The sequence below is a fragment of the Pongo pygmaeus genome, chromosome 9 (assembly GCF_028885625.2).
Source record: "Pongo pygmaeus isolate AG05252 chromosome 9, NHGRI_mPonPyg2-v2.0_pri, whole genome shotgun sequence".
Classification (NCBI taxonomy): domain Eukaryota; kingdom Metazoa; phylum Chordata; class Mammalia; order Primates; family Hominidae; genus Pongo; species Pongo pygmaeus.
In genome coordinates, this window is record NC_072382.2 from 62,284,888 (window position 1) to 62,297,492 (window position 12,605).

The 12,605-nt window shown below is 42.9% G+C and overlaps 2 long non-coding RNA genes across 8 annotated transcripts in view; one reads left to right on the plus strand and one right to left on the minus strand.

The window, feature by feature from the left end:
- LOC129007317 (uncharacterized) overlaps positions 1–12,605 on the plus strand; it is a 50,107-nt gene that overhangs the window by 27,909 nt on the left and 9,593 nt on the right. For 4 of the 7 annotated variants that reach the window (XR_008492293.2, XR_008492294.2, XR_008492292.2 and 1 more), the window contains one exon: positions 10,459–10,714. The exons of 1 other annotated variant lie outside the window; for it this stretch is intronic. This is a non-coding gene — a long non-coding RNA (uncharacterized LOC129007317). Of the gene's footprint in view, positions 1–10,458; positions 10,720–12,605 lie in introns of those variants that run through there. 2 more of the 7 variants (XR_010127582.1, XR_010127581.1) reach the window with 2 other exon arrangements.
- LOC129007318 (uncharacterized) overlaps positions 1–12,605 on the minus strand; it is a 62,359-nt gene that overhangs the window by 5,647 nt on the left and 44,107 nt on the right. The window lies entirely within an intron of this gene.

The following is a 12,605-nucleotide window of genomic DNA, read 5'->3' on the forward strand; positions in this document are numbered from 1 at the left end:
TCAGAGGCCCACCCACTCTATGACAGCATAAAACCTCAAACTTTTTATCAAATTAGGAAATAAAAATAAAGGAAGGCTCTGTGTGTGCCATCTCATGGAGGATCCAACTATGATCATATCCAGATTTTCTGTACCTCCTTTCCCCAAACATTTGTTTTAATGCCAAAGGTATGCCTTCTTTCACTAAATGATATCTCTCCTCTGGGACTGCACTTAGAGTTTTACTTTTTTAAAACAACTAAAAATGTGAAAAGATAATATATTTGAAGCTGGCATTTTATTAAAAGACCAATATTCCCATCAGAGCTTCTATGAGAGAGAACTGCAAGGACTCTGGTTCTGTGATTGGCAATGCCAAGCTAACCTCACTGGGCCTGGGGTGAGCTAATGGAGAAAGAGATCAGATCTTCTGTCCACACCACTGACCTGCCTCCTCCTCTAATGATAGACCAGGAAACAAGAACGTTGAGGGTGATTCTCTCATGAATAATGCATGATAGCCTGGCTCTTAAGACTGATATTTCTCAGAATGACAATGGGATCAGGTTGTTTTCGACATTTCAATTACATTCAACAAATGCTTATTAAACACTTTGAGCACAGCTGCAAGTCACTGTGCCAGTTCCGTAGCACCTTCTGTGGAGGCTGCTAAGATAAAGACAATTTAGGCTTTGCCTTCAAGAGCTTAAAATCTAAACAGGGAGATAGAACAAGGGAAATGACACTCTTAATAATATGCAGAAAATGCAAATGCCATTAGAGAGAGGTACCAACAACTATATGTGGGTGTTGAGGAGAGCCAAGATCACATATGGTTGAGGGGCGCCTGAAAGAGATGTCAGCTAAGTTTGAAGAATGGGACACCAATAGTTTTGAGTGCCAACTATGTGCCAGACATTAGCACGCAACATCACAATTAATCCTCCCAGCAACCCTACCAAACAGATATTGTCATTCCCAGTTAACTGATGTATAAAGCAAGGCTCTGTGAGGTTAGGCAGGATGCCCCCCCAAACCAGCATACATATATCCACACACAGACACTCATGCTCTGGTTTCAGTCCTAAACCTCGAGTCCCCCACATATCTACCTTCCTTCCATTATCTCATTGATCCCAACACCTGTCAGAAAACCCTCTGGTTCCTTCTTGTACAGCAGCACATGGTCACACTACCTGCCTGGACCATGATCTCCGGGCACTGGACTCCATCTTCCAATCTGATTCCTCATACTTCCTCTCACTTGATTTGGGGCTTATCACCAGGGCCTGCTCCACCTTGTGTTCCTGTCTGTTCACCACGGTCGAATCCGTCTCATTATCTTCTGCACCCACTTTAGGCAGAAGCAAGTGATATGGACAGGAAGAGGCATCTGAAATCAGCGAGGAAGAACCAACTGGGACTTAGAGATAAGCTGAAAAAATGAAATTAAGGAGAATAAGCCAAAGATGATGACTTATTCATTCATTTAACAAAATCCCACACACTTGTCTATGTTCCAGGTTCAAGGTTAGGAGCTATGTTGTGATTTAAAAAAGTATGCATGAGTTTGTTGAGTTTACAGATTAGTTGTAGAGAGGGATGTAAAAACAAATAAACAAGTGAAAATTAGGACCGTGTTGGGCCCTTCAGGGACTTTAGAGGAGATAGTGGGTGGATGTAGTGAGGGGAAAGAGTGCTTAGAAGGGTGCCAGAGAGATGGCAGCAGCCAGATTATGCAAGACCACTCACGTAGACCAGACAAGGAGTTTGGTGCTACGTATAATGGGAGGAACCACAGGTAACTCCCATGTCAATTGCAACCCAAATGCAGTTTGTCTCTTGCCCTGAACGCTACAAGTACCACTCCTTTTACCATGTACTGCCCCGGGGTAGAACTCTGCATTTTTTTCATCTCCTCCTATCTCATTCTCCCCTATGACATTAGTGAGCCAGGTGAACTTGAATGAAGACCCCCCCAAAATGAATGAGGGTGTCCCCATGTCTCACATGCCCATTGCTCATTCTAGCCATAAGTTTAATTTTTTGTCTGGTTTAGTTTGGTTATATTATTTCTTTCCCTCCCCCTTTCCTGGCAGTACTCAGTTCTTATATCCTTTCATCTTAAATTTTCCTTTGAGAATCTCAATTTTCTATCTCCCCTGTTAAGTAACTCAACCCCTGTTCCCACTCTCAAGTTTACATATCGACTCTATTACCCTCTTCTGTAAATAAAGGGTCCTCCACAGGCTTCGCTATCTGCAGAACACACTACAGTGACCATCTTTTGTTACATTAAAATGTCATAAAGGACTCACTTCCTATCGCCCATCCCACCCCTCTCGTTCCTCCACATCCCATATTGCCTTATTTCTTCCAAAGAAATACGGGCTCTTTCCATGAAGAATTACAACAAAAATATCTCCATCTTATTATAAATTATTTATACATGTCCTCAGAACAAACCACTCTTTTTTTTTTTTCTTTTGAGCCTGAGTCTCACTCTATCACCCAGGCTGGAGTGCAGTGGCATGATCTTGGCTCACTGCAACCTCCGCCTCCTGGGTTCAAGCAATTCTCCCTGCCTCACCCTCCTGAGTAGCTGGGATTACAGGCGCCTGCCACCACACCCAGCTAATTTTTGTATTTTTTAGTAGAGATGGGGTTTTGCCACGTTGGCCAGGCTGGTCTCGAACTCCTGACCTCAGGTGATCTGCCCACCTCAGCCTCCCAGACTGCTGGGATTGATTATAGGCGTGTGCCACTGTGCCCAGCCCAAACCACTCTTTTAAAGTTATTTTAAAGTTCAAAATGTTTTTCCAATTTCTCAAGTAGTAAAATAGAACTCATTTGTGGTAGGCAGAATAATTTCCCCCACAAATACAGGAGGTCCAAGTCCCTAATTCCCCAAATCTGTGAATATGCTACCTTACATAGCAAAAGCAACTTTGCAGACATTCTCAAAATCTTGAGATGGGGAGAGCATCCTGAATTTTCCAGGTGGATCCAATATCATCACAAGAGTCTTTACAAGGGAAAGAGGGAGGCAGGAAAGTCAGAAGTGAGAGAGCCTCAACTGGCCGCTGCTGGTTTTGGAGACAGAAGGAGACCAAGGAATTCAGGAGGCCTTTAGAAGTTGCAAAAGGCAAGGAAACAATTTCCCTCCTCAAGCCTCCAAAAGGAACACCTTAATTTTACTCCAGTGAAGTGCATTTAAGACTTGTCACCTGGGAGGAGGAGCCAAGATGGCCGAATAGGAACAGCTCCGGTCTACAGCTCCCAGCGTGAGCGATGCAGAAGACGGGTGATTTCTGCATTTCCATCTGAGGTACCGTGTTCATCTCACTAGGGAGTGCCAGACAGCGGGCGCAGGTCAGTGGGTGAGTGCACCGTGCGCCAGCCGAAGCAGGGGCGAGGCATTGCCTCACTCGGGAAGCGCAAGGGGTCAGGGAGTTCCCTTTCCAGGGGTGACAGACGGCACCTGGAAAATCGGGCCACTCCCACCTGAATACTGTGCTTTTCTGACGGGCTTAGGAAACGGTGCCCCAGGAGATTATAGCCCGCACCTGGCTCAGAGGGTCCTACGCCCATGGAGTCTCGCTGTTTGCTGGCACAGCAGTCTGAGATCAAACAGCAAGTCGGCAGCGAGGCTGGGGGGAGGGGTGCCCGCCATTGCCCAGGCTCGCTTAGGTAAACAAAGCAGCCTGGAAGCTTGAACTGGGTGGAGCCCACCACAGCTCAAGGAGGCCTGCCTGCCTCTGTAGGCTCCACCTCTGGGGGCAGGGCACAAACAAAAAGACAGCAGTAACCTCTGCAGACTTAAATGTCCCTGTCTGACAGCTATGAGGAGAGCAGTGGTTCTCCCAGCATGCAGCTGGAGATCTGAGAACGGGCAGACTGCCTCCTCAAGTGGGTCCCTGACCCCTGACCCCCGAGCAGCCTAACTGGGAGGCACCCCCCAGCAGGGGCAGACTGACACCTCACACGGCCGGCCAGGTACTCCAACAGACCTGCAGCTGAGGGTCCTGTCTGTTAGAAGGAAAACTAACAGAAAGGACATCCACACCAAAAACCCATCTGTACATCACCATCATCAAAGACCAAAAGTAGATAAAACCACAAAGATGGGGAAAAAACAGAGCAGAAAAACTGGAAACTCTAAAAAGCAGAGTACCTCTCCTCCTCCAAAGGAACGCAGTTCCTCACCAGCAATGGAACAAAGCTGGAGGGAGAATGACTTTGAGGGGCTGAGAGAAGAAGCCTTCAGACGATCAAATTACTCTGAGCTACGGGAGGATATTCAAACCAAAGGCAAAGAAGTTGAAAACTTTGAAAAAAATTTAGAAGAATGTATAACTAGAATAACCAATACAGAGAAGTGCTTAAAGGAGCTGATGGAGCTGAAAACCAAGGCTCGAGAACTACGTGAAGAATGCAGAAGCCTCAGGAGCTGATGTGAGCAAATGGAAGAAAGGGGGTCAGCCCTGGAAGATGAAATGAATGAAATGAAGCGAGAAGGGAAGTTTAGAGAAAAAAGAATAAAAAGAAACGAGCAAAGCCTCCAAGAAATGTGGGACTATGTGAAAAGACCAAATCTATGTCTGATTGGTGTACCTGAAAGTGACAGGGAGAATGGAAACAAGTTGGAAAACACTCTGCAGGATATTATCCAGGAGAACCTCCCCAATCTAGCAAGGCAGGCCAACATTCAGATTCAGGAAATACAGAGAACGCCACAAAGATACTCCTCGAGAAGAGCAACTCCAAGACACATAATTGTCAGATTCACCAAAGTTGAAATGAAGGCAAAAATGTTAAGGGCAGCCAGAGAGAAAGGTCGGGTTACCATCAAAGGGAAGCCCATCAGACTAACAGCGGATCTCTCGGCAGAAACTCTACAAGCCAGAAGAGAGTGGGGGCCAATATTCAACATTCTTAAAGAAAAGAATTTTCAACCCAGAATTTCATATCCAGCCAAACTAAGCTTCATAAGTGAAGGAGAAATAAAATCCTTTACAGACAAGCAAATGCTGAGAGATTTTGTCACCACCAGGCCTGCCCTAAAAGAGCTCCTGAAGGAAGCACTAAACATGGAAAGGCACAACTGGTACCAGCCACTGCAAAATCATGCCAAAATGTAAAGACCATCGAGACTAGGAAGAGACTGCATCAACTAACGAGCAAAATAACCAGCTAACATCATGACAGGATCAAATTCACACATAACAATATTAACTTTAAATGTAAATGGACTAAATGCTCCAATTAAAAGACACAGACTGGCAAATTGGATAAAGAGTCAAGACCCATCAGTGTGCTGTATTCAGGAAACCCATCTCACGTGCAGAGACACACATAGGCTCAAAATAAAAGGATGGAGGAAGATCTACCAAGCAAATGGGAAACAAAAAAAGGCAGTGGTTGCAATACTAGTCTCTGATAAAACAGACTTTAAACCAACAAAGATCAAAAGAGACAAAGAAGGCCATTACATAATGGTAAAGAGATTAATTCAACAAGAAGAGCTAACTATCCTAAATATATACGCACCCAATACAGGAGCACCCAGATTCATACAGCAAGTCCTGAGTGACCTACAAAGAGACTTAGACTCCCACACATTAATAATGGGAGACTTTAACACCCCACTGTCAACATTAGACAGATCAACGAGACAGAAAGTCAACAAGGATACCCAGGAATTGAACTCAGCTCTGCACCAAGCGGACCTAATAGACATCTACAGAACTCTCCACCCCAAATCAACAGAATATACATTTTTTTCAGCACCACACCACACCTATTCCAAAATTGACCATATACTTGGAAGTAAAGCTCTCCTCAGTAAATGTAAAAGAACAGAAATTATAACAAACTATCTCTCAGATCACAGTGCAATCAAGCTAGAACTCAGGATTAAGAAACTCACTCAAAACCGCTCAACTACATGGAAACTGAACAACCTGCTCCTGAATGACTACTGGGTACATAATGAAATGAAGGCAGAAATAAGGATGTTCTTTGAAACCAACGAGAACCAAGACACAACATACCAGAATCTCTGGGATGCATGCAAAGCAGTGTGTAGAGGGAAATTTATAGCACTAAATGCCCACAAGAGAAAGCAGGAAAGATCCAAAATTGATACCCTAACATCATAATTAAAAGAACTAGAAAAGCAAGAGCAAACACATTCAAAAGCTAGCAGAAGGCAAGAAATAACTAAAATCAGAGCAGAACTGAAGGAAATAGAGACACAAAAAACCCTTCAAAAAATTAATGAATCCAGGAGCTGGTTTTTTGAAAGGATCAACAAAATTGATAGACTGCTAGCCAAATTAATAAAGAAAAAAAGAGAGAAGAATCAAATAGATGCAACAAAAAATGATAAAGGGGATATCAGCACCAATCCCACAGAAATACAAACTACCATCAGAGAATATTACAAACACCTCTATGCAAATAAACTAGAAAATCTAGAAGAAATGGATAAATTCCTCAACACATACACCCTCCCAAGACTAAACCAGGAAGAAGTGGAATCTCTGAATAGACCAATAACAGGAGCTGAAATTGTGGCAATAATCAATAGCTTACCAACCAAAAAAAGTCCAGGACCAGATGGGTTCACAGCCGAATTCTACCAGAGGTACAAGGAGGAGCTGGTACCATTCCTTCTGAAACTATTCCAATCAATAGAAAAAGAGGGAATCCTCCCTAACTCATTTTATGAGGCCAGCATCATCCTGATACCAAAGCCTGGCAGAGACACAACAAAAAAAGAGAATTTTAGACCAATATCCTTGATAAACATTGATTCAAAAATTCTAAATAAAATACTGGCAAACAGAATCCAGCAGCACATCAAAAAGCTTATCCACCATGATCAAGTGGGCTTCATCCCTGGGATGCAAGGCTGGTTCAACATATGCAAATCAATAAATGTAATCCAGCATATAAACAGAACCAAAGACAAAAACCACATGATTATCTCAATACATGCAGAAAAGGCCTTTGACAAAGACAAAATTCAACAGTGCTTCATGCTAAAAACTCTCAATAAATTAGGTATTGATGGGACGTATCTCAAAATAATAAGAGCTATCTATGACAAACCCACAGCCAATATCATACTGAATGGGCAAAAACTGGAAGCATTCCCTTTGAAAACTGGCGCAAGACAGGGATGCCCCCTCTCACCACTCCTATTCAACATAGTGTTGGAAGTTCTGGCCAGGGCAATTAGGCAGGAGAAGGAAATAATGGGTATTCAACTAGGAAAAGAGGAAGTCAAATTGTCCCTGTTTGCAGATGACATGATTGTATATCTAGAAAACCCCATTGTCTCAGCCCAAAATCTCCTTAAGCTGATAAGCAACTTCAGCAAAGTCTCAGGATACAAAATCAATGTACAAAAATCACAAGTATTCTTATACATCAATAACAGACAAACAGAGAGCCAAATCATGAGTGAACTCCCATTCACAATTGCTTCAAAGAGAATAAAATACCTATGAATCCAACTTACAAGGGATGTGAAGGACCTCTTCAAGGAGAACTACAAACCACTGCTCAAGGAAATAAAAGAGGATACAAACAAATGGAAGAACATTCCATGCTCATGGGTAGGAAGAATCAATATCGTGAAAATGGCCATCCTTCCCAAGGTAATTTACAGATTCAATGCCATCCCCATCAAGCTACCAATGACTTTCTTCACAGAATTGGAAAAAACTACTTTAAAGTTCATATGGAACCAAAAAAGAGCCCGCATCGCCAAGTCAATCCTAAGCCAAAAGAACAAAGCTGGAGGCATCACACTACCTGACTTCAAACTATACTACAAGGCTACAGTAACCAAAACAGCATGGTACTGGTACCAAAACAGAGATATAGATCAATGGAGCAGAACAGAGCCGTCAGAAATAATGCCACGTATCTACAACTATCTGATCTTTGACAAACCTGAGAAAAACAAGCAATGGGGAAAGGATTCCCTATTTAATAAATGGTGCTGGGAAAACTGGCTAGCCATATGTAGAAAGCTGAAACTGGATCCCTTCCTTACACCTTATACAAAAATCAATTCAAGATGGCTTAAAGACTTAAACGATAGACCTAAAACCATAAAAACCCTAGAAGAAAACCTAGGCATTACCATTCAGGACATAGGCATGGGCAAGGACTTCATGTCTAAAACACCAAAAGCAATGGCAACAAAAGCCAAAATTGACAAATGGGATCTAATTAAACTAAAGAGCTTCTGCACAGCAAAGGAAACTACCATCAGAGTGAACAGGCAACCTACAAAATGGGAGAAAATTTTCGCAACCTACTCATCTGACAAAGGGCTAATATCCAGAATCTACAATGAACTCCAACAAATTTACAAGAAAAAAACAAATAACCCCATCAAAAAGTGGGCCAAGGACATGAACAGACACTTCTCAAAAGAAGACATTTATGCAGCCAAAAAACACATGAAAAAATGCTCACCATCACTGGCCATCCGAGAAATGCAAATCAAAACCACAATGAGATACCATCTCACACCAGTTAGAATGGCAATCATTAAAAAGCCAGGAAACAACCAGTGCTGGAGAGGATGTGGAGAAATAGGAACACTTTTACACTGTTGGTGGGACTGTAAACTAGTTCAACCCTTGTGGAAGTCAGTGTGGCGATTCCTTAGGGATCTAGAACTAGAAATTCCATTTGACCCAGCCATCCCATTACTGAGTATATACCCAAAGGACTATAAATCATGCTGCTATAAAGACACATGCACACGTATGTTTATTGCGGCATTATTCACAATAGCAAAGACTTGGAACCAACCCAAATGTCCAACAATGATAGACTGGATTAAGAAAATGTGGCACATATACACCATGGAATACTATGCAGCCATAAAAAATGATGAGTTCATGTCCTTTGTAAGGACATGGATGAAATTGGAAATCATCATTCTCAGTAAACTATTGCAAGAACAAAAAACCAAACACCGCATATTCTCACTCATAGGTGGGAATTGAACAATGAGGACACATGGACACAGGAAGGGGAACATCACACTTCGGGGACTGTTGTGGGGTGGGGGCGAGGGGGGAGGGATAGCATTGGGAGATATACCTAATGCTAGATGACGAGTTAGTGGGTGCAGTGCACCAGCATGGCACATGTATACATATGTAACTTACCTGCACATTGCGCACATGTACCATAAAACCTAAAGTATAATAATAATAAAAAATAAATTAAAAATAAAAAAAAACTACAAAAAAAAAAAAAAAAGACTTGTGACCTCTAGAATTGTTAAGTGGTAAGCTTTTGTTATCCAAGTTTGTCTCCAAGTTTGTCACCAAGTTTGTGACCATTTGTTACAGAACTGTAGGAAACTAATACATCATCTTTGAAGCAAGACTAATTTTTTCTTTGGGAGAGGGAAACACTTCAAGGCAGCAGTTTGGTTCGGCAAAGATAAAGCCTCTTCTGCTGTTTTTGAATGTGGACACTTGGAGGAGGCAAGCTATTGTTTTTCTGGGCAATAGCTGTCCCAGTGAGGAGTGGGGGTGGTGATGAGGACAGGGAGGAAATTTATGTGAGGCAGGTAAAGGCTTTCCCACTCCCTCTCCTGGTGGGCCTCAAAGGATGTTGGAGGCCTGAATTTGGACAGAGGGGATGCCTGTGGGAATTCTTGTTTATGTGGGAAGGTAGCCAGATGGGTCTGCAACGGGCAGCAACAGGAATCCAAGGGGGAGGGGCTGGCATCTGCAGGAGCCAGGTCTTATGGTGCCAGAGGTTGAGATGCCCAGGTCCTCATTTAAGATGGACTTCCTACATGTTGAAGCTATTACCACTAAACCTTTCATTAAGTTTTGTTGAAATTGATAACTTTATCTTAGGAAAGGACCTGTGCCCACAGAGAAGAGAGAGAACCTAGAGAAAAGTTAGAAGGTAGCAAATGATGACCCAGAGGTCAGAGGGCAGCCTTTTGGAGTAAGATGGCACAACAGTCAGGACCCATTTCTGGCTAACAAAAATCATCTTGGGGAAATCTCAAAAATGTTTCTGAAGAAAACCCCCATGATAGGTCAGAATTTCTGCAATCAGCAAGGAGGGAATCTTAAACCATCTTTGTTGGGAATTTAAAGAAAGGGTGACTGTAGGGTAGAGAGATTGGGGAAACCCAGGTTATATATATTTTTAGTGTCTTGTTTTAAAAAATAAGCATGGGCTCTTACCCAGAGTTATTTGAATAACTCTTCATCTCAGTTAAGTGTACTAAGGTAGCTCCTAGGCCAGATATGCATTTGTTAATTCATTCAGCACATTTAATACTCCATGTTGTAAGATAATTAAAACAGACATGATTGAGGCCCCAGGTATTTTTGCATTAACCCTTGTCTCCTCTCTCCTTTTCCCCCTTCTCTCTCTTTTTTCTTTTTGTTGCCTTCTCTTCCTCTGTAACTTTACTAGCAGAAAAGCTGCAAAGTTAAAAAGAAAGAAAAAGGCTCTTAAAAGAACTGTTCTGGGGTTGCACCAATGATCCTGAACAAGAGGCACAGTTTCAAGCTCAAGTTTACTGCAGTTAGTGAAGAAACGGCTACCTGAGCCAAACTACAAGGACACGTTACCTCTCTCTTCTCTTCACCCCATAAAACTACAATTGTGCTTTGATTCAGGTGCTGCCTAACATCGGCTCATAAAGCCTTTGACCTCTGTTGAGTCACTTAAACTATTTTTTCCTTGACTGCATCTTCTGTAAGTTAGGTAGTTCAGTGGATGCCTTATATATGCTATCTCATTTAACCTTTACAAAGAACCCTAAAGTAGAAATATAATCCCATTCTTCACATATCAATACTGAGGATTGGGTAGATTGGATAACCTGCCTACAGTCAAACAGTCATTATGTGGGACAGCGCTGGTTTAAACCCTTATCTTCCTGATTCCAATCACAGGTGCAAACAGAGACGTGGAAGCCAGGAGACAGTGCACAGTGGTACCAGGAAGCTGAGAGAGAAGGAAAGCGTGACTGCCCCTTTGTATACCAGGCCCTACGTTATCTGCTTTTACACACTGCATTTCATTTAATCCTTACAAGCCAATGAAATGGGCACTGTGATTGCCAGTTTACAAATGAAGGCATGGAGGTTCCAGAGGACAAGTAACTTGTCTGAGTTCACACAGCCAGGTGGGGCTCTTGGTTCCCTCCCTGTCCACTTCCCAGGGATGCTGTGACCAACTGCCATTCCCACATGTACTTTCAGTGACTCCTTCTCAACTTGTGGGCAGCTTCCTCTCTTCCCTCAAACTTATGAATTCTCAAAGGAAACGCTTTCTAAACTGTATTCCCTCCCCACCCCCCAAGCTACTTCCTTACCTCCATTCTAGAAAAAAATAAGTTCATATTAACTACCTTCACTTCCTCACCTCCCTCACCACATTTAAGCCGGTTCTGCCCTCAGCCTTTTTCTGAAACCAAGCAAAGGCCACTAGAGATTCCCCAGTGGTCAAATCGATGATCACTTTTCAGCCTCTATCCTTCCTGAGACTTAGATGGATTTGATAGTGTTTATGTAGCATTAATATATAAAACAGATGGAAGTGGAGCTACTTTGTAGCAGGGAGAAGGCCTGACCCAGCCTGGTCAGCCCCCTGTCTACTTCTTTCTCCTCCCTCCCTGCAGGACTCCCTGAAGCTCCTCGGAGAAGCCCTGGAGTTCTGAGGAGCAGAGATTGAATGTCACTTTTCTTAGATGGGTTTTTCAGAGAAATCAAACTAAAGAGAGAGAGAAAGATTATTTTTAAGGAATTGGCTCATGCAGTCGTGGAGGCTTGGCAAGTCCAAAATCTTCAGGGTAGTCCAGCAGCTGGAGACATAGGGAAGATTTCAGTTTGAGTCCAAAGGCTGTCTTCTGGCAGAATTCCCTCTTCTTATAGGGGAGGTCAGTCTTTTTCTAGGAAGGCTTTTAACTCATTGAATGAGGCCTACCCACATCATGGAGCACAATCTGCTTTATTCAAAGTCTACTGATCTAATCTAAAATACCTGCACAGAAGATATTTTTGTTGGTCAATATTTGGTTATATTGACCAAATATCTGGGTACTATGGCCTAGCCAAAATGACACATAAAATTAACTAGCACACCACTCTAGAGACTAAACAGCCCAGGGTTTGACAATAGCCTGACAAGGATTAGATACTTGATGTTCCCAGGTCCATCTCTGTACCCCGAGGAGCGGTAATGGAAGCCAGTGGTTAGATTGAGCCAGGGCTGGGCTCCAGCTGGAAGGGAAGATGAGTAGTTCAAGGGAGTTGACTGATGAACAGAGGAAAAAGATTTAACGGGCTGACACCACCATGACCTTGGTACTAGGAGCATGGGCGAGAAAATTCTATAGGCAGAATGAACAAAGCTTATTAGGATTTACCTTCAACCCCAAACCCCAAACATCAAAGTAATTTGCATCCCCTAAGGACTGTGAGCTTGTGGAGGAGAGAGACAAGATCAGACTTTTCTGTGTCCCCCCAAACCCAGTTCCGAGGTGGAGGTGAACCATTAGGAGAAGCTCCATGAACACGTGGTGGGTGGCACAAAATTGAAATCCACCATATATC